Raw genomic sequence first — 21700 nt, forward strand, 5'->3', positions numbered from 1 at the left:
TTGAAAATTTGGAACATGCAGGAAATTAAAAATAAAGAGATAAACATTACTTCTTATTTCTCTCTTATTCCCTGCACTTCTCAGAATAAACTAGGTTCCAAGAGTAGGGATGTTATTCTGTCCCAGGAAGTCAATGTTTGAATTCTTTTTCTTTTTCTTTTTTTTTTTTTTTAAGGATTTTATTTATTTATTTGTCAGAGATTGAGAAAGAGAGAGAAAGAGCACAAGCAGCGGAGAATGGCAGGGAGAAGGAGAAGCAGATTCCCCATGGAATAAGAAGTCTGATGTGGGATTCAGTCCCAGGACTCCAGCATCATGGCCTGAGCCAAAGGCTGATGCTTAACTGACTGAGTCACCCAGCATTCCTGAATTATTTTTTCTTAACAAATGAATTTAAAAACAAATGGAAAGAGATATTTGAAAGTGAGATAATAACCCAAATTACAGCTATGTTGGCATTACAGGAATTGATGAAAATAATTGGAAAGTGACATTTCAACAGATCCTTCAAAGGATACCTACAATTATGACAATAATAAGTAATATCAGGTAATATTTATTGATAATGTATTATATAGTAGGTACTCTGATAAAAGCACCACATATATTATCCAATAATTCTTCTGTGTGGGGTGTGTGTGTGTGTGTGTGTGTACACATTTATATTTTTTATTGCACATCACTCCTTTATTATATTCATCTGGAAAAAAAGATTTAGTACAGTTACACTCAATGAGTACTGGGCCCAAGTGGCAGGGCCAAGCAACTGGAACATGATCAGAAACAGATACAGTGAAAGACACACTTAGACATGATCAAGAGGCATTTCACTGCCATAAAACATTAAGACAGGGGAGAGGGATTCTAAAACACATTAGGATGAATTCCTAGGCCTCAGAAGTCAAGTTGCTCATTGCACGCTGGTATGAGGAATAACTTATTTTGGGAAGATCACATGTGGGACTATTTCAACAGCCACTAGAAATCTCAGAAAGGTTTTAGGTGTGTGTGTGTGTGTGTGTGTGTGTGTGTGTGTGTGTGTATGTATACAGTAAATGCAATACATAAAACATTCAGATTGATCCCACTCTCCTGGAGCCCGTTCTTCTAGGGTCAGAGGTGAAATGATCATTTTAGTCACCATGCAAGTTACATTCATCTTCAGGCTAGCTTCTGTCCTACTATCTTGGTCCCACAGAATCCTCAGCCCTTTTTGAGGGGCTGAACACTGTCTCTGGCCTCCCCAAGACCACTGGTGGCTTCTTTGTTGCTGTACTTGAATGGGTAGAGGTGCCAAGCTCAGTCTTCCAGCCTGAAACATTGGAACCAGAACTTTTACCCAGCCCAGCCCCAGGGAGAAAGAAGAGACATAGCAGAGCAGTTGCTCCTAGCATGATGCCCTGCACAGAGCAAGAACGAATGCAGGAACCCTGATTCTCCAGTTGTAAACAAAGTGAGATTTCCTTATCCTTTGTGTCCCTTCCTTGGGCTGTATTCTTACTGGTGAGAGAATTCTGCCAACAAAAAGAAAAGGCAGGGCATGGTCTACAAATTAAATAAATAAATAAATAAATAAATAAATAAATAAATAAATGTCCCCCCCATCCTCCGCCCCACTGGCCTCCCAGATAGTCTCTTGACTACAGAAGCTACAGAATAGTAGAGAACGGGCTCCTGGGAACACAAATAGGCTTTCTTGTTTCTCATTGGTCACACCTAAGCTGGCTTCTCCCTATCCCCAACTCAAGCAGGTCCTTAGTAAGAAAGCAATAGCAAAAATCCCAGAGTTACTAATGCTCTACTCTTGGATCAGGTCTTTCCTCAGCTTGGACTGAAGCCCAGGCTTCAGAAGTGCCATTTTGACTCAATTATATGAAGGGAGCAGAAGCAAGAGACAAAATGGCTAAACAAAATTAGGAGCCACTGGTCTCAGTCTGTAGGTAAAACTTAAGATGCCTACAGATGTGGTCAGTATGACTTGTTCAAGGAAGACGTGTAGAGGAATGGGATGGGTAGGGAGGATGTCCTTGGGCAAGTAGTCTGCCTGTTCTCCTTCATTCTTTAGCCTTGTGCTGGGCAGTTGAATCTTCCATGGCTTTACACACTGCTTCTTCATTCCCTAGGAACTGCATGGGCTTGATGGGCTTCAAGTTCCTGTCTGATTCTTATACCATGGGAATACCAATTGGCAGATGCAGCTCCGAGTTAGCCTCTTTGGAAAGATCCTCCAGACACCTGACAATGCACAGAAGGCTGTTGCCATAGGCTGCAATCTGTACCTGTTTTCCCTCCTTGATATGGGGTATTTCTTCATTTCAAAAGGGCAGAATTCTGGCAATGGTGTACATCAGACAATCACAGGAGGATAGCTGATATTCAGTGAGCTCTGCACACTTGTGAGCCTTACTGATGTTGCTGTGGAATGTCAGGCTCCATCTCAGGTGGTGGGACATCATAAGGGCATGTCCAGATCTTTACCTGGGCTTTGCCGTGGTTAGCAGCAGTTTCTGAGGCCGGTTAGAGCCCCATAGTGCCACTCACTGGGGCATCAAGTCCTCAGTACCAGCGGCCACATTTGGTCAATGGCATCCAGCACTGTCTGAATTGCTCTCTTCTGTGCTTGGGTAAAGCAGGGGTCCAACTCCTAGCAAGCATCTCACAGTGCCTGGCCATTGTGCTTTGCCTCCTCCTGCCAGAAGGGCTCAGGTCATGTTGTACCAGCCACTGAAGCAGTGCTCCCAGTCCCAAGTGCTCTCACCCTGTCCTCTCCTACCAGTTTGTAGGTGGCCATGGCATTGGCTCGGGGCAAACAGTGGATTTCTCGAGCAGATGTCCAGTCCCAGCCATGCCTGCGCACTTGCCTAACTTAATTCTTACTTTAACACAAGTTGGTTTTTATGATACCCTTTATGTATACTAGGAAATCAGAGCTTAGAGATGGTGCAAATGTTAACTGCTGGATAAAGTGCATTGTGCCATAAATAAATGAGGATGAATTAATGACCAAAAGTCATTTAATAAAAAATATGAGTAATTTTGCCAGATGTTTTAACTCCATTTGGGGGTTATTTATAGAACTAGAAACTCAAGATATCAGATTATCTATCTCTATATCTACCTATATTTATCTATATTCATATTCTATCTACTTTCACTCCTAAATTCATATATTTAAAATATAAATTTTATTAAATTATCCAGGATGTAAAACATATATAGCTCCATTAAAAAAAAAAAAAGACTTTGCAGATGAAGCTCAAACTCAGAATAGCATCTTATTTGTGAAAAATTAAAGTTGAGTAAAGTTCTAATCAAAAGCATTTGTTTTTCCAGACATAAGAAAGTGAGAAAGATGAGGTGTGTGGATGTCTCTGTTGGTTAAGTGTGAGACTCTTAGTTTCTGTTCAGGTTGTGGGCTCATGAATGGTGAGATTAAACCCCACCTAGGGCTCAGTGGGGAATCTGCTTCTTTCTCTTTCCTTCTACCTCTGCCCCCAGCCCTCACAAGGTTCTGTCTCTGGAATAAATAAATAAATCTTTAAAAAAAAATAAGAAAGATTACTGATTAAACAAACAATTACCATTCACTTTCTTTGGGCCACAATAAGGTATGTGTTTCTGTGAAATAGTTTTTAGAATGGGAAAGGAAACTAAGTTACATATTTTTGCTCTTAGAAGATAGGTCTTCTAGGAAGAACCAACTATGGACTCCTTTAGTCATCTGTGAAATTCATGCGTTTGAACTTTGAAAAAAATCTGTTTTGAAATTATATGCTATGTTTGCCTTACATAATAGGTATTGCATCTTTTTTTTTTTTTTAAGATTTTATTTATTTGACAGACAGAGATCACAAGTAGGCAGAGAGTCAGGCAGAGAGAGAGGGGGAATCAGGCTCCCTGCTGAGCAGAGAGCCAAATGCTGGGCTGGATCCCAGGACCCTGAGACAATGAGACCATGACCTGGGCCAAAGGCAGCAGCTTAACCCACTGAGCCACACACAGGCGCCCCATGCATCTTGATATAAAGTCACTCTCACATATGCTTAATAAAAATTTGCAATAGGTCAGACCTCTGTTTGGCATATGAGATTCAGAGAGATTCACAATGGATCCTATTTCTAGAAAAAGCACTGGGTAAATAAACAGCCAGCTATGTAAAAATTAACTTGTCCCATATCTTTGATAGGCCAAATTCTAGAATGTGAAAATGTTTTATAAGATACAGACTTTCTCTTAATATTTATGATAGTGATGTGTTGCCTATAACATTGCAATACTTTAAATAACCAAGTTTTATTTCTCAAATGAGGGCCACATTTTACAAAGAAACAAAGCCTTTGTTTATTTCATTTGTCACCTTAGAAAAGTGGATAACTAGAGTACAATAAAACTCCCTTGGATGAAAATGTTAGGTGACTGCTTTCTCAGGAACTTATCCATTCCTGAGCATTAACCTCCGAGTCTTTACGATTCAAATTTGAAGTTCAGCAAAATTACAAATGACTGCATCTTCAGTCTTTGTGTTTCTCAACAAATGGTTGATCTGTGAGAACCAGTGTTCTATTGAAAACTTTTAACACAAATACATATTTATCTTTGTTTTTGGTAAAAATATAGTGGGTTCTGATAAAATTTCCCATGCTCTACTTTATAGGCAAAACAGAGCTCTTGGGGGACAGTATGCAAAAAATAACCCAAGAGGAAAGCCAGAAACAAACAAAACTTCACATAAAATGAAAAGAAAATGAGTCTTTCATTTTCCAAAAGATGACATGAGGACTCCCACAGACCATCTTTTTGGTGAAACAACCATAATTAGTGAAAACAATAGGAAAAACAAAAAACAAAAAAACTAAAATCTCTGTACATAGTCTTAAGGACATTCAGCAAATGGAGAAATATTTGTTCAAATCTATTAAATCTCAGTAAAAGCAGTGAGATAACGTGGCATGTGAGCCCTGAGCTACCCACCTCAGCATGACAGAAGCTCAGCATGGCAGAAGCTCTACTGGCCAGTCCACTCAGGACACAGGGCTCCCTCTGCTAAGATTGGCTGAGAGATCCTTCCTTCACACAGCCTCCACAGAATAGAGAAACTCTCTTCCAGGAAGAGTAGGGTGAGAAAAGTGGCCCCATCTACCTCATTCTGCTCATGGGGTAGAATTCCACACCAGTACAGACAAACCAAGACAAACAGAGGCAGATAGCTCTGCTCATAAAGACTGGCATCACTCAGAAGTGGGCTATTGACCTCATACCGTAGGGCCATGACTCAGAGACTTTGCCCAGGGTGGGAGACAGGCTGTGAGAACAGAGAGCTCTGAAGCTCTTCTCAAGGGAACCAACTTAATTTGGAAAAGTAGATGGGGAAGCTGACACCTAAGGATGGTGTTGAAAACAGTAGAGAGAAAAGCAATTAAGAGGATGCTGGTAGCTCTGCAAAAGCAACAAGCCAAACTATAGTCAGTTAATAGTTACCAGAGAAATCTATGGAAGGAGAAAAGCAAGAAAAGCCATCCTGGGGTAGGAAGGAGCTTCAAAGACTGGCCTAAAATCTACCACTGTAAATAAACTTGAATTAAACTGGATCAGACCGTGGAGAGATTTATGTACCAGGGCATTGCTGAAAACAATTAGGGCAACTAGCCAGTGGTTAGTGGAAGCTAACAACTGGTGTGATTGCATCAGAGGCAGCCAAGTTAACAGAGAGATTAGGGAAAAGAGAGAGTCAAAGAGAAAGCAAAAACAGTTTCATACCAAGGTGACCACAGCCATGTGCAGGGCTGGGACTTCTGGAGAGTGGTATCAGAAGCTATGTAGAAAGAGAAACCACTGAACAGTTAGTCCAGCTAAGGCACTAACCAAGTAACAAACCAAATAAAAAGCAGATAAACCAAATAGATGGAAAATCTTCAACAACATATTAGAACAACATATAAAGTATGATACATTCTGACTAAGTGGAATTTATCCCAGAAATGCAAGGTGGTTTAAAATCAAAGAATTAATTTAAGTAATATTGTAAGGGCCTATTCAGCCAGAGTGGCCCACCCCAGTTGAACTGCCATTTTGTTGTTTATGCAGTAAAACTTAAATTGACCCTGCCCCCCCCACCCCAGGGGAACTTACTTAAAAGCAAGTCCGGAAAACCAGTCCCAGGTGACAAAGCCCAAATACAAGGGTGGGTCAGGTCAAGTGGAGATAATGGCCCAAAATACAAGGGTGGGTCAGGTCAGGCAGAGACATTCAATCAGTGGGGGCGCATACTGTCTCCTAGCTACCAAGGACTATGGGCCCCGCCCTTGGGGTGACTTTTGGGTGCCCATTCTGACTAAGGTGATAGGCTAGTTCGAATAGCTACTATGGGGTGAATTGTAGTTCAACTGGCCACCGGTGTGTGACCTAGCATGACTGTGCAGCTTTCTCTGTGTATTGCAATCTCATTGGCCACCTGTGTTTGGCCAGGCTCAACCACATGGCCTTTGCTCTATAAAAGTTAGTCTGTGAGGCAGGGAGGGGTCGTGCACACTCTGTAGGAGGCATGGCCCTGGCCGGTTGGTTTGATTCTCGATGCTTGGAGCGAAATAAAGCTTTGCTTGACCTTCGCTTTGTATCAGTCTCGCTCCTTTAATCATTATTGGGGGACCCAACATTGGGGACCCAAACAATATATTGTATCAAAGAATAAAGAACAAAAACCACATGATCATCTCAATTTGTGCCAAAAAGTGCTTTTGACAAAATTCAACACCTTACTATGAGAGAAACCCAGGACAAACTAGGGTGGAAGAAAGCCTCCTAACCTCATAAAGAACATCTATGGAAAGCCCACAAGCTAGCATACTTAAGGTGAGTGAATGAAACCCTTTCCTCCTGAAAAATCTGCATTGTTAGAAAGCATCCAAAATTATTCCAATGTAACTGGTCCATAGATCTGCATTTGGCAATCTCTAAGATGAGAAAAAGCAGGATTTCTTATCTGATAAATTTGAACTAGGAATTAGCATTGGCTACAGATGACATCACTAAATGGTATACACAAACCTTAACCTTTCCATAAATGGCACTTAGTTCAGGATACACCAAATGTAACAAGACTTTTGATGCAAGTAGTTTATTAAGGGACCTGAGGTGCTTCTAAGAAGCAGAAGTGCAGGAACAGAAAGACCAAAGCACCTACACAGAAAGAGTTAAAATGAATACCTTGCTATGTGAGTTAAGAACCCTATTCACCCAGGGCTTACATGGGTCTGTCCTTTGCCCCTGTGTCTGAGATAAGAAGTGGGCAGAGAAATGCGAATTGGAGCCCTAATGACATTTACAAATATTGATACTGTTCAATAACATAATATTTTATCTTAAGTCGTACCAACATTTATTCATTCCTCAATCTTTCAATATTGGATAAGTACCGTACAGCTTGGCTTAAATGTGGTTTCTTTTGGGGGTTCTTTGCAACTACTTTAACTTCCCTTCACTTTAGTTTCCTTATATTAACATTAGGATAATTCTAGTAACTCACTTGTATTATAAGGAATAAATAATTATTGCCTATAAAGCTAAGGAAAAATTTGTGACACTTTTTGAATTATTAATAAATATTATCCTTTTGTATTATAAGGCTAACAGCATTTACCTGTGGTTATTGCATTAAACACAGCCATAATGACTCATACTTTTACTTATTTTAAAGTGGATCAAATTTTAAATGACTTATGGAGCAATGAAAATAAGAATGTGTCTTGGTTTTTACGATTTTTCTTCAATCCTTTATGTTTGTCCAAACTGCAATTTAATATTAGTGATTTGCCTTCATGGAGTCTTTTTAGAACATTCAACACAATTTTTTAATTACTATATTTATTTATATTTTTGAAAGCACAATATACATAACATACATTATTTAAAAAGTGCAGTGACTGGGCTCTCTCCCATCCCATTCTCTGGGCCTTTCAGGTTAATCCCCAGACTTAGCACCTTTTCTGATCTTCTCACATTTCCTAGTAGAAATAATTTATACTTCCAAAGCACTTTATTTTGTTTTTTGTCTGTTTTGTTTTTCTCCACATAAGTAAAACTTCAAGTTTGTGTCTTTGTATACCAAAGGTAGCATAGTATGTATAAATTCTGTCATTCCTTTCAGTTTTCTCTCAGAGCCTGAAATTTTAACTTTTTCTTGGCTTAATATAATTTTTATTGAGATGTAAAGCACTGATTTGTGTACATTTGGAGAAATATATTCACCTGACAGAGAAACCACTATCACACAAATCAGTTTTCCTGTTCTTAAGCTTTCTACATGTGTAAGCACATATGATATTCTCTTGGCTTATTTTATTCAGCAAATTGGTGGAAAATCATCTTTCTACAGTTACATATAGTAACAATCTATTCCTCTTTATTGCTCTATAGTCTTGTGTTTTATGAATATATGATAATTTATCCATTCACCTACTGATGAATATTTTTAAATTAACTTTAATGAGATATAGTATTTAAATAATAATTGCTCCCTTTTAAGTGCATGACTCTATAATTCTATAAATTTGACTGTTTGCATGTGTGTGTGTGTGTGTGTGTGTGTGTGTGTGTACAATCTACATAAAGAATAGTACCAGTTCCAGAACCCCAGAATGTTCCTTTATTTGGTCCACTGTCTCAGGCCCTCAATGGGCAATCACTGTTTTGAGTTCCATAATTATAAAATTGTTTTGCTTCTTCCCACTTTTCATTTACCTGAAATCCTACAGTATCCACTTTTTTATGTGTGTGACTTCTTTTGCTCAGTATAGTGTTTGAGATTTATCCATGTTGTATGTTCATGTGTATGTACCAATGAGTGGTATTTTATTGTTGAATATACCCTCAAATGTTCACCTGTTAATAGATATTTAGATTTTTTATAGGTTGGGGATACTAAAAATAAAGCTGCTATGAATATTTGTATATAAATCTATTTGTGGATATCTTGTATTTACTTATTTTGCATAAGTAGCTAGGCATGGAATTGCTGTATCATTGGATAGATGACAGTATATGCTTACTACATTTGTAGATACAGAGAGGCAGGTGTTAGACTGAATATTATGGATATAGAATCAGATTATTAAATGAATTTTGAAAAAGTAGAAAAACGGAACGTTACAAGATGAGCTTTTCTAGGTAAAAATGTAAAAGTTAAATATACTTAGGGAAAAATTACACACAGAGAGGTGGAGATATCCATTTATGTCAATACATATATGTGTTTTGTTGTCACAAAAAGCCAAACTATACTTTCTGTTGGGAGAAAGTTCTTGTTAGCCTTGCTGTTTTTATAAATCATATACCACTAAGCCATAGCCAAATCTAATTGCTCTTTCTTCATATATTGTTGCTTGATAGAAATGAGTCTCTGGGAAGAACTATTTCAATTTATGCATTGGTTTGAGGCAGAGGATTAAATCTGGTAAAAGAAGACATGTGCACAAATCACTTTTCATATATCATTTAATTTTAGGAAATCATTTTTCCTAAAAAGAATTTTCATTTTCATACATGAAAAAAAATGTTCATATATCATTTAATTTTTAGGAAATTATTCAAAATAGTATTATTATTAATAGTTCTCAGATGAGAAAGCTTATCATATAAGATGTTAAGTAACTTCCCCAAGGTCATAAAACCAAATTTGGACACTCAAATCTGGTTTCATTTTTACCTTTTTCCCATTTGACTTCCCCAATATACAGCAGTTGCTAGTTAGTGGGAATGTCATTAATGAGTTACTTATTGATTCTGATTGTAATTTATTCACATTCTACTAAATCCCATCAGGATTTAAATGATTTCCTAAGAGAAAGGCAGATATATTCAGATGAAGACATTAATATATATATTTTGTAGTACATTAAATGGGTCCCTTGCAACTTGAACTTGAAGCCCTTATTCATGCTATCTAACTTCCCTCTGCAGAAAGGCTGACTTGACACATATTTAAACTACTGGTCTTTACCAAAAAGAATTAATTCTAATCATATTCTATCCTGGTTAAAATAAGGTTTGTTTTGAGCTTATTTTGAACTTAGAAAAGTCTTTCTACAGGACTCAGGCCATGTTACAAACACAAATATTATATCCAGATATGTGTTTCAGAATTGGTGTCAAGAGAGTTAAAACTGTTTAAATTTAAATTGAGTAAACATTGCCCTTCCTATTGTTAGGCCTAATCCTAATACATCCTTGGCTTTGATGGTTGTTCAAGGAGAACTGGAAGAATGATTAATTCTTTGTATATATCCCATTGGAAGGAATATAGGTTTTATGTAGAAAGAATGGGCTCCCCAAACTCTTTTCCAATTTATTTTCAGCTTATCAGTTAAATGCATGGTAGGGTTTAACAAATTACTATCACTGAGTTTCCCTACTTGCCTTTTAAACAAATAAGTAAACTACCAAGTGGGTTTCAGCCGGAAGTCACTTTGTCTGCGACTACAGGCTTTTTGTCCCATGTGTTTAATATGACATAATTTGTCCTTCAAAAAGAGCTGGAAAACAGTAAAATTTGTAAAACAACAATTTTTGCTTTTACATTTTAGTTCATTCATTCTTTCATTTTTAGTCTTTTGAACAAATTAAGAAATTATAAATTAATTAATTGCCATATTAAGCAACTAGTCATATGTTTTCTGTGTACATTTTTTTGTTGTTGTTCACATATTGGAAGCTTTCTTAAAAGCTAAAAAACGTTTTAAAATACATCAATTATGTTTTTCCCTAAAGCTTATGGGTTCACTGGGGATCCTTTAGATACATGAAAAACTTATAGTTCATACCTTAATTTTTTTATTTATTGGATTCCCAGAAGGACTGAAGTCTTTTTTCTCATATGTTAAATTGCTAGGCACTATTTCTCATTAGTGAAATGACTATGTCCTTTGACCATATCTTTATTAAGATCAATTCTTATTAACTTATATGAACTCCATATGCAAATATTAATACTTTTTTTGTAACCTTTCCTATAAAAGTTTTCCCATATGTATATAAAATATTTTTTGAGATATAAAAGATGAGTAATGGGGTATTTAATGATTAAAGATATATGTTTGGACCTTCTTATGTTTAGATTCAAATCTTAGTCAAATTTATGATAAGCTTTGTGACTTTAAAGAAAATTACCCAATGATAAAAATAATACAGCAAAAATATGTGATTTTACTATGTGTATGAATTATGAGATGAGAAGCTCAAAGAATTTAAGTTGTCCATGGCCAGCAGCTAGTGGTATAGTCAAGAATAGAAATCAGGTATTTCTTAGGCTTATGCTATTAAAAACCATACCAAATTGCTTCTATGATTATACATACTATCTTGGAAGAAATTGAAATAATAAGACATAGCTACATTATAAAATGATGAGGTAATATTTATAGAATTTTAGGAAATGTGTAGTGTATAGTAACTCCTCAATGACTTTATCTCACTTATGAATATATATCCATATCTATCTTCTCTATCTATGTCTATTTCATATGTAATTAGAAAACATTTATTGAATTTCTACATTGTGATGCTTCCCTGGAGACCCTCACTGTTTTGAGGATGCCCTTTTCTAACCCTATTGTCAGTGCCCACCTATTTTTCTCTCCTACACATTCCTTCCAAGTGCTATATTCACCTCTAGGCCTTCATGGATTACCCACCTGGTATTGACTATAAACAAGCATGTTCATTATGGTTCTCTCCACTGAGTTTTAAATCCATGCTTCCAACTTGCTAATGATCCTCAAAACACAACATATCCTAAACTGAACTCACCACATTGTTGTCTACCCTAAACTTGCCTACCCTTTAGTGCTCTGATCCCTTGGAGAACATCAGCCCTGGTTTTCCATCTGAAACATTCTTTCCACCTGTCCATTCCCTCCACCCCATTTTCACCTGACTAAAGTATATACCTGACTAAGTTTCAAATTACATATCCCTTCTGTGAGCTGTCATTTCCATAGTTGTACTTGTCTTTGCTTTATAATTCCTCCCATACTTAGATCAGAGAACTCTTGGTGTCAGCCATGATGTTGTGTTCATCCTTGTATCTCCAGCACTTACTCAAAGCTTGGTTGGTCTGAGTAAGTGCCCCAGGTAGGAAGAATGATTTCATTGCCAAAGTGCAGTAAAACTTTCCACTGGGATACACCTCAAGGGTCTTAATAATGAGTCTTCCTGATTTCTTTGAGAGTTGCTTCTTCCTACATTTCAAGTGTATCATTATAAACTGATTTAATCAAGAAAATAAATGATAGAAGCTAATAGTAGCAGTTCATATGAAAAATAGAAGCTGCATATCTCTTTTACTGTAGGTGCAAGGGCAGTGATTATGTATGGTGCCCAATAGAACACATTCTTCACATTGAACATCTGAAGTCTCATCCGTATACAAGGTCTTGTCTTAGACTCTATGAGGACAGAGACAACTAAAACAGTTTCCCTACCCTCAGAGGCAGTCACCATTTAAGGAAAATTGAAAATGGAAATAAGAAATTCTATAGGAAAGACCTGAAGATAATTTGCTGATATGTACCAATCTTGCTAAAGTGTGGATATTAGATATAGTTCTATATTCTCCATGTCTCTTATTCTTTTTTAAAAAATATTTATTTATTTATTTTGAGAGAGAGAGAGAGAGAGAGATAGTGAGCGCACAAGCAGGAGGAGAGGGAGAGGAGCAGAGGGAGAAACAGAAAGAGAGAGAAACTAAGCAGATACCTCATTTAACACAGAGACTGACTCGAGGCTCTATCTCACAACCCCAAGATTATGACCTGAGTGAAAATCAAGTGTTGAAAGCTTAAGGGCTTAGTCCATTAAGCATCCAACTCTTGATTTTGACTCAGGTCATGATCTCCAGTTGTGAGATTGAGCCCCACATTGGGCTCTGAGCTCAACACAGAGTCTACTTCAGATTCTCTCTTCCTCTCCCTCTCCAACCTACCTACACACACACTCTTTCTCTCTCTCTCAAATAAATAAATAAAATCTTTAAATTAAAAAAGAGTTGGAAGGTTAACCAACTGAGCTACCCAGGAGCCCCTCCTTGCCCCCCCCCCATTTTTTGGAGTAGTCTCCATATTTCTGAGTCAAGAAAATAGAAGTAACTGGGATAAACACATAGAAATCTCACCTTCCAAACCAGTTTCCATGGAAACCAAACAAAGAATAAGAAAAGATGTATTATATATTCAACTGCTTTCAGGAACAATGACACAAATCCATAGTTTAAAAATTTTGTTTCAGTTAGAACTCCTTTAATATGTTGAATGTGAAAGCATTTGGGCTGGAAACAGACCCTGAAATATGCTGGAATTTTCCCACTTGCAACCATCATTTGTAAAATTATTCATTCATTTAACAATATTATTGAGTGCCTAATATATGCCAATTTTTGAAGTTATATTCTGTGAGAACTGTTGCTCAAGGAGAAGGAAGATAAAGGAACTGACAGCTGGTGAGCACTTACTTTATTCCAGAGAAGTCTGGGTGATCTGTGTGTACATCATCTCATTCTGTAAAATATATATTATTATACACATTTTGTAGTGGTTCTATAAATGTTATGCATACTTTCAAGATGAGGAAATTGAAAGTAATTTATAGTAAATATTTGCCCAAGATCATGTTTTTAGAAAGCAAGCTAACCCATGATTTTCAAGTCTAGGCAGCCCATTCTTTAAAGTACTTTCTCTTTGAATTGTTCTGTAATGTCTTCATCAAATTCTAAATAGATCGGTTAAATTGCCATCATTTTGGTTCAGGAAAGGCATCAGGAGGATTGGTGGACAATATTGTACATCTTGGTGATATGCCTTATTTTATAATTCTGTAAAATGTATAAAACATTTCATATATGAAAAAATATTAACTGGAAAATAGAAGTATAACGAAGGTGTTCAGAATGAGCGTCTCCACAATGTACGACTTCAGCATGTGGCTTACATTGAGTTGATGTCAATCAAGGCCCAAAAGACTCAGGAAGAACTTTTACCTCCCTCTTATCTGCCTAACGAACCTAAATAGAAGGCTGGTCCAGGAAGAGAGCTATCATCAGAGATGACTACAGAGTCTGAGCTAAGTGTGGTAAGCTGGAGGGAACTGGGCAGGTCTTGGGGATCAATTTCTCTCTCTCTCTCTCTGTGACATGACAAACATCTGGTTATCAAACATTTGCTCTTCCCATCTCCTTATGGATTATTTTCCTCCCATTTGAAGTCCCAGGTCTCTATCCCTTCTCCTTATCTCAGGATGATATGTAAGCCTCTATTGTCTGTGTGCCTGAGGATCTCATATTCTTATGGAGCTCCTGCACATATATAATTAGATTTTTTCTTTCATCTGTTAATCTGTCAAAGAAACTAGAAGAGTAGAAGAAAAATGGTTCCTCCTCAACAATATGGAAAGGAAAGTCTTAAAGCATATTTATTTTGAAACTATAGATAATATATAAATTATATTACATATATATAATTTAAGAACAGTACTTCCATTTCACATATTTTATTACCTCAACTATATATCAGTGATATTTTGAGAAAAATATACTGAGACACATACCAAAGTTTACCTTTAAGTAAGTAGCCCTACTTAAAAATTAAAGAGATAAAGAGATGCTAAAATTCCGAAGTTTGTTTATTCGAAGAAAGTATTCTAAAAGATTGACATTAATTTTTGGAAAAAAGTTTCCACCAGAGGGCAGTATGGATTCATAATCATCCCAAATCTATAAAGAGACTGTTCTTACTTTCTTAATCCAAAAATCTATGCTGAGGTAGATAAAATCTTTAAAAATATTTGTATAATAACTATTGGAACACATGATATTTGATTACTCAACTATTATACACCCAACAGTGTATAGCAGTGTATAGTGTATAGCAGTATAGCAGTCATATATTTTTTATAAACATGGATAATCTGTTTTTGAACCAACCACTGTCTTTGATTTCTGCAAGCCAAAATTCAATCTTATCTGGCTTTCAGAGTTTTAGAATTGCTACACTCATTCATGAATGCATTTCTAATAACATATACTTCTGTGAACAAAACAGAGTGGCAGTAATTTCTGCATTTGTGATTTTAAAATAAGCAAGTGTGTAAAGAATCATAGAAAAAAACTCAGAAAGTCATTTTATTTTTGAAGAATGAAGAAAAGAAGGAAGAAAATAGCAAATATTCATAGGCAATAATTCTAACATCAAATTCTCATCTTTGCTGAGGCAAGTGAATAAAATAGCTTGCTTTTTAAGGCTGTTAATTACTAGCAAGTTGAGTGTTGGTGAAGGGTGGGTTAGGGAGTAGGTATTTATCTGTAACAAGTTCTAGACAAATCAACTATATCTAGGCAGCTTCTTTATAGTTAGATGCTGGTAAAACTACTATCAACAAATTTTGGAACTTCTCACATGAAACCAAATGGCAAACACTTTGTGAAAGTTACTAATAGCAAGAGCACATTACAGTTTATACTTTTGCAAACATTCTCTCATTAAGTGCTCACACATTTTACAGATGAATAAACAAGCTTAGATTAAATAATAAGCTTGAGGTCATATGGCTTGTGCATGATGTGAGCTCCCAAGGGAACAGTTACTGTTTAGGACTAAATCCTAAATCTCCCAATCCTTAATCAGTTAACTGCAGTGGTTGCAATTAGGATAAAATAAATTTAGGCAGAGGAGATCAGTTTTACTACAAGCTAAGGCCTTGGGCTCAAACCACATACCTAGTCTTTTAACCCGATGAACTAGACTTAACATCATTCTGTTTGTCTTAGGAAAGATCCTCAATCCTACCTGGCCACCAGCATCAGTGGCAGAATATACTCCAAAGAGAAGGTCACTAGGAATAACAAAAGCGAATTTAATTCCCAACCTTGAAGGCATACTAGAAGTAAGAAGCAGGTATAAGTAAGGATTTTGCTCCAGGAGATGCGGCTTTTCCAATCATTGCCTCCGTGTCTCCATCTGGAAACAATGAGTTGAATACTTCTGCACACACCCTCCAGTTCAGAAGTGAATCAAATCAATCGTGCTTTTAATTCAGTTGAGCTTCTGCAAGAAGTCATCCCTATCCGTCCACTTTCCTTGTCAGATAGGATCCTCATAAGCTTATCTAACCAAGTTTCTTAAACAAGTTTAGTGAAGACAGTTCTATTACCAGACCATATGCAACAATATAACCAAACATTTTATTGTCATAAGTATGCTTTTCAAAATTGCACGTCCTGTAAAAGACTAGAAAGGTCACATCTTTATTTACAAAGATTAAGACTTAAAAAGTAGGAAATTTCTTGCATCTGAATCCCCACAGGTGAGATAAGAACAATTTGGTTCTAAAATATGCTCAGGACTATTTCAGCTGGACCAGTTCCTTTTCAGATTGGTGATCTGAGGAAAGATCATTACCTGGCTGGGGCTGGAGGCTCTACTTGAGCAAGTACAATCTGGGACACCTTTCATCAGCATACATGAAATGCCTGCAGTTCACTCATTCAGTCCAATCATTCAGTAAACATGTATTGAACTCCAGATGGGTGACAGGCAGAGTGCCAGGAAGTGGAATTCAACAATCAATAAAAACAGACATCACAACATTGGATTACTCCATCCTCAAGTCTCTCTGAGTATCACTTTTCCAAAGATGCAAGGCTAATCCAGCTCATAAGGAAACTACCACTGACCCCACATTTGGCAACTATAGATACACAGACGAATCCCCAAACCAAAACACTAATCATTCCAGCAGGTTACAACTTAAATATTCTTCCATTATAGTAGTTCCCAGAAAAGCAAACAAAAAAATCAAAATACAGTCTTCTCACAGGTTTATACATAAATTTGAATTTGGGAGGCAGAATAGTGCAATCATTAGCACATGAGTTCTGGAGTAAGGTGAGATAGCTCTGATTCCTGGCTTTGTCTCTTGCCCGTTGCATGACTTCGGAAAGTTCTTTCATCAGTCTGTTCTGATTTCAGTCTTGCATACTAAGAGGATAATAAAATATCTGCATTGTAGGATTGTCATGAGGATTACATTTACCTGAAGCATTGTGGACTTTTTGCATTTGATTGATATATTGCAATTGTTCAATGGATATAAACTACTACAATTAACAATATCATCTCTGTTGAAGCCATAGATTACATGTTTGGGAAAAAGTTTAAACAGAGGAAATAGATCACTTTCCTTTTCTAGGTTACCAACCAACCTACACCAGTTGTTCTATGAAATTGAGTCATTTTGAAAACACAAATTCCCTAAATTAGTAAATCTTAACAAGTCTTACGTTAATGCATACTTTTTCTACTCAGAGAGTGGCATCCAGAAAGCTCCTGTTGGCTGTCTAAAATGACAAATTTATGACATCAGGTCTTCCCTGAGGATCCTTTCTTCCCTGTAGAGTATATATTGAATTTGATGTCTTTCAATTCACCTTCCCATTTGTTTCTGTCACCAGGTCCCCATGTTGGAATACTGGACCTAGGCTGTATTTTGGGTGGGACACAGTTTACACTTTTTGAGGATAGGATAACTTGTGCTTATGAAACACAGCTGTACAAAGTTCATGGTATGGCACTTCCTGCAAACTTAATCTCCCAATGTGTTCTCTCTTTCTTTAGAACAAGCAAGATCCTTCCCCAGGCTTTAGGATGACAGTGTTGTCATCTACATTTGATGCCCAACCTGCTGCCACCTGTGCAGCACTTCCTGAAGTCTACGATTAGTCTGACCTGTACTTCCTTAAGTCTACAATTTTTTCTTTATTCTTAATTTACTTCAATGGGAGAATTACCTTAAAACATTTCTCGAATGGACTTGCTGCTCTGGAAACTTCTTCAGCCTGTGCCTTTATGATCCAGGGAAGTCGACTGTCCTCTGCCTTGTGATTCTCTTTCCTAAAATCTTGCCTTGTCTCAGCTGGTACATTTTCTGGGGAGCATCATCTCTGCAGCAACCATCAAACATCCCTTCCACTTCTCCTCCAGCCTCCATGAGGTTGCCTCTGTTTCCTCAGGCTTTCATGCTCATGTTTTCCTGATACTCATTCACTTATTCACTCAGTGAAAACAGAAGAATGGCATGCCTATTGTGGCTAGACATTGGTAAAGTCTCAAGGACATATTGATAAGCAAGAAGATTCCTGTCCACAAAAGCCTGGCATTTGCTGTTGATGTAAAGGGCTATTAGAGTGTAGTGAGCATGGATGAACCTGCCGAACTCTGGGGACAGGCAGTCAGGGAAGGCTTCTTGGAAGAAATGGCATTGCCACAGTGGAATCTTGAAGGAGAAATTGTAGCCATCTTGGCCAAGGAGCGCCTCCCACAGTGAAGAGTTGTGAGTTGTCAAGGATGAGATGGTGTAGATAGAAATGAGCTACCAACCTGCTAGGACAAGCAAGTCACAAGGACCACATTCCATTCTGGGGAGGAGGCTTTGTTCTGACAGCACCAAGAAGCCAGGCCAAGGCTTCAGTGATCACATCTGTATAGTAGAAATCACCCTATTTCTTTCAAACAGAGTAAATTATTTTTCTGAACACTTCAGCTTGTTTGTAAAACCTTCCTGGCAAAGAGACACAACTGTATCTGAATATCTTTCTTTTTCATTTCACAGATTATATATCAACTATAAGAATAAAACTGATTTCTTTTTAAGCAATTTTGTTCCTCTGAATTTCTGATATGCTCCTTGTATATACACATCTGTGCACGTGCGCGCACGCGCACACACACACACACACAAATGGCATAGTTCATAAAAACATGTTATTGGAAATTTTAAAACCGAATAAAGGTATCCTAGTCTTGCCCAGACCTTAAGTATTTTGGCAACCATTCAAGAAATTTGCCTGGGAAATGCTCCAAATTGGGCTGTATGACCCAGACATTCTGTAGTTCCCTGTTACCCAATATGAATAGTAACAGTCAAAATTTTGGAGTTAAATAATCCATACTATAATACAGCTTTCTTAAAAAATTGTTCATCATATTATATAATGTTCTGTTGTTATATTATATCTTTGTAAAATGATATAAATTATATTTATATATTATGATTATATAATTTCCAAACTTTTAAATATTGCCCCTTAAGAATGGAATTGGTTCAGAAAAATCACATGCAAAATACATGCAATAATCTCTTATCTAGATCCCCCCAAAATGGAAGTATTAAATATATCAATGGAAATAATATATCCCCATCCACACTAAATAAACGAAGACCATCTTTTAGAGGGGGCACCCCATGGGTCACTTGGCTATCAGGAACCCCCACTTGGCTGAACTTCTCAGACAGGTTGTTCCATATTTCTCTATCATTTCCTCTGTCCAAACTCACCTATGTCCTGTTCGTTTGGCATGGAGCTACTCCAAACGCAGTTCATATTAATTTATTTTAAATAAAGTACTATTGGTTGATTGAGCTTAATGCTTATGCTAGTCCTGCATGGTGAGATTTATGGTATCTGTAGAAAGCCGGTGGTGAGAGCTTTGCTTGACAAGAAGGATTTCTTAATGCTTTTTCATTTCCTAATGCCTTTTCTGCCAGATCATGTTGTCTACAAATTCCTTTGCTGACTCATAGGAGAGCCCAGTGCTAAAGGTGAGAGGGCAGTCCCTCGTCTCTGGGTGACACCAGTGCTCCCAGGTTGGGCAAGAATCTAGTGTGGACATCAGCAATACATTAATCATGACTATGGAGTACAGGCTCTGAGGACGTCTTCAGAGCCTGTCCTGGTCAGTGAATCCTGGCATTTCAAAAATGGAATAAAGATGCATCTTCATCATTTCCAGATCTTGACCTAGGGCCAGACTAAGGGTTGTGCTTCAAAGGCATGAGAAGATATGGACATTTAACCGAACAACATGCTCTTAACAAATGAACATGGTATAAATGTATCAAATTATCTAAGTCTTGAGTAAATGAAGTACTTGAAAATATATACAACTTGGAGTCATTATTTATGTAAATTTTAAAAACCATAGCAATGATATACTGATGTATAATTTTATGGACACATGCATACTTAGTACAGTTATAAAAACTTTCAAGATAAAATCATACACAGACATTAGATCAGAATACTTGAGAGGAACGGAGGGGCAAGGGTGTGAGTTGGATTATTGTTTTGTGTCAAGATAATAACGTGACATATTTTGGAGATGAGACATAAGTGTCTTTAGATATTTTCTCTATGCTTAAAATATTTCACAATTTAAAACAATAACAAAACATGAAAAGAACAAAGACAATATTTCTGTTATTTATAATTTTTTGCATATTAAAAAAACACTTTTAAAATTCCTTGGAAATCACTCCTGAAATGTATTCTAAATGTCATATTTATTTATGTATTTATTTGAGAGAGAGTGAGCAAGTGTGTGCTAGAGGGAGAGAGAAAGAGTGAGCATCAACGGGGGGAGGGGCAGAGAGAGAAGCAGACTTCCTGCTGAGCAGGTACCGCCACCCCCCCCACCATGGGGAGCTCAATCCCAGGATGCTAGGATTACAACATGAGCCGAAGGCAGATGCTTAACCAACAGAGCTATTCAGGCACCCCAGATATCATATATTTTTATTTATTTTTTTTCAAAAAGTTTATTTGATATCCAAGAAGAGTAAAAAGAGGTACAAGATAGAGAAAGGTGAAAAATAACTGAGGGAAGGCTCCTCCAAAGAATACTGTGCTAACTTATTTTAAAACCTAACTAGGTCCTAAGAGGTAATAATACCAGTAATAACAATAATGATGATGATGATGATGATGATGATAGCAATGGTAGCCACCATTTGTTGGTGCTTCCAATATAACAGGTTATGCATATTCTGCTCATTCTCTGTAGAACCAGTGCACTGGGATTATATTTATATTTATGCTCATCAGTTTCTTCAAATCATGTCTTTCAGTACCTTGCTTTACATTTGGACTATCAGTTTCTTGATCAGCTGTTTTTCCTGGAGTTTTCATCTCTTTTTCTTATTCACAAAGGATAATATACCTTCGCTGTATTGTAAAAATTATCTCAGGTCTTTCAACTGTGAGCAACCAGGCTTTCTTGGATACAGAGAAGCCTAACTCTCTCTTCTTGCCCCAGTTAGAATTGATTGCAAATCTGTCCTCCTGGGATATCCCTGAACTGCACTTCTAGGTTAGACTTTGCCTTCGGAAACTCCTTCTTTCCCCTTTCTTTGTTGTCATGCTCATTTTTCTGGAATGCTTATTCAAGTTATTTCTGCAGGGAGGTAACTTTCTGAGTCCTTGATCAGTGAAATGTCTTTATTTTTGCCCTCATACATGATTAATAGTTTGGTGGATAAAGAACTTTAAGTTCAAATCAGTTTCTTTATAACCTTGCAAACACTGTTTCATTGCCTTTCAGAATCCATTCTGATAAATGAGAAGTCTCAGAGCAGTGTGATTTGAATTCCTTTGTAGGAGAGCTGTTTTGTGTTGTTTTATATCTCTGGATCTCAGGATCTAAGGATTTTTGCTTCTCTAAAATTTAATAAAGATGTCTTTAGTTTTGTATCACTTTTTTCATCTTTCCTATTTATCATTCATCCCCTTCAACCTAAATGTTTCTTTTTTTTTTTTTGACTACTGAACTTTTTGTGGTTCTTTATTTCTTCTCTTCCATCTTCTCTGCTGAAAACTCCTATTAGT

The 21700-nt window shown here is 37.0% G+C and overlaps 1 pseudogene; it reads right to left on the reverse strand.

Moving 5' to 3' along the window:
* Positions 1–2054: 2054 nt before the first annotated feature.
* LOC116857257 lies at positions 2055–18027 on the reverse strand (annotated as a pseudogene).
* Positions 18028–21700: the final 3673 nt, after the last annotated feature.

Source organism: Lontra canadensis, unplaced genomic scaffold (assembly GCF_010015895.1).
Source record: "Lontra canadensis isolate GAN:19392208 unplaced genomic scaffold, GSC_riverotter_1.0 scaffold121, whole genome shotgun sequence".
In the NCBI taxonomy this organism is placed as follows: domain Eukaryota; kingdom Metazoa; phylum Chordata; class Mammalia; order Carnivora; family Mustelidae; genus Lontra; species Lontra canadensis.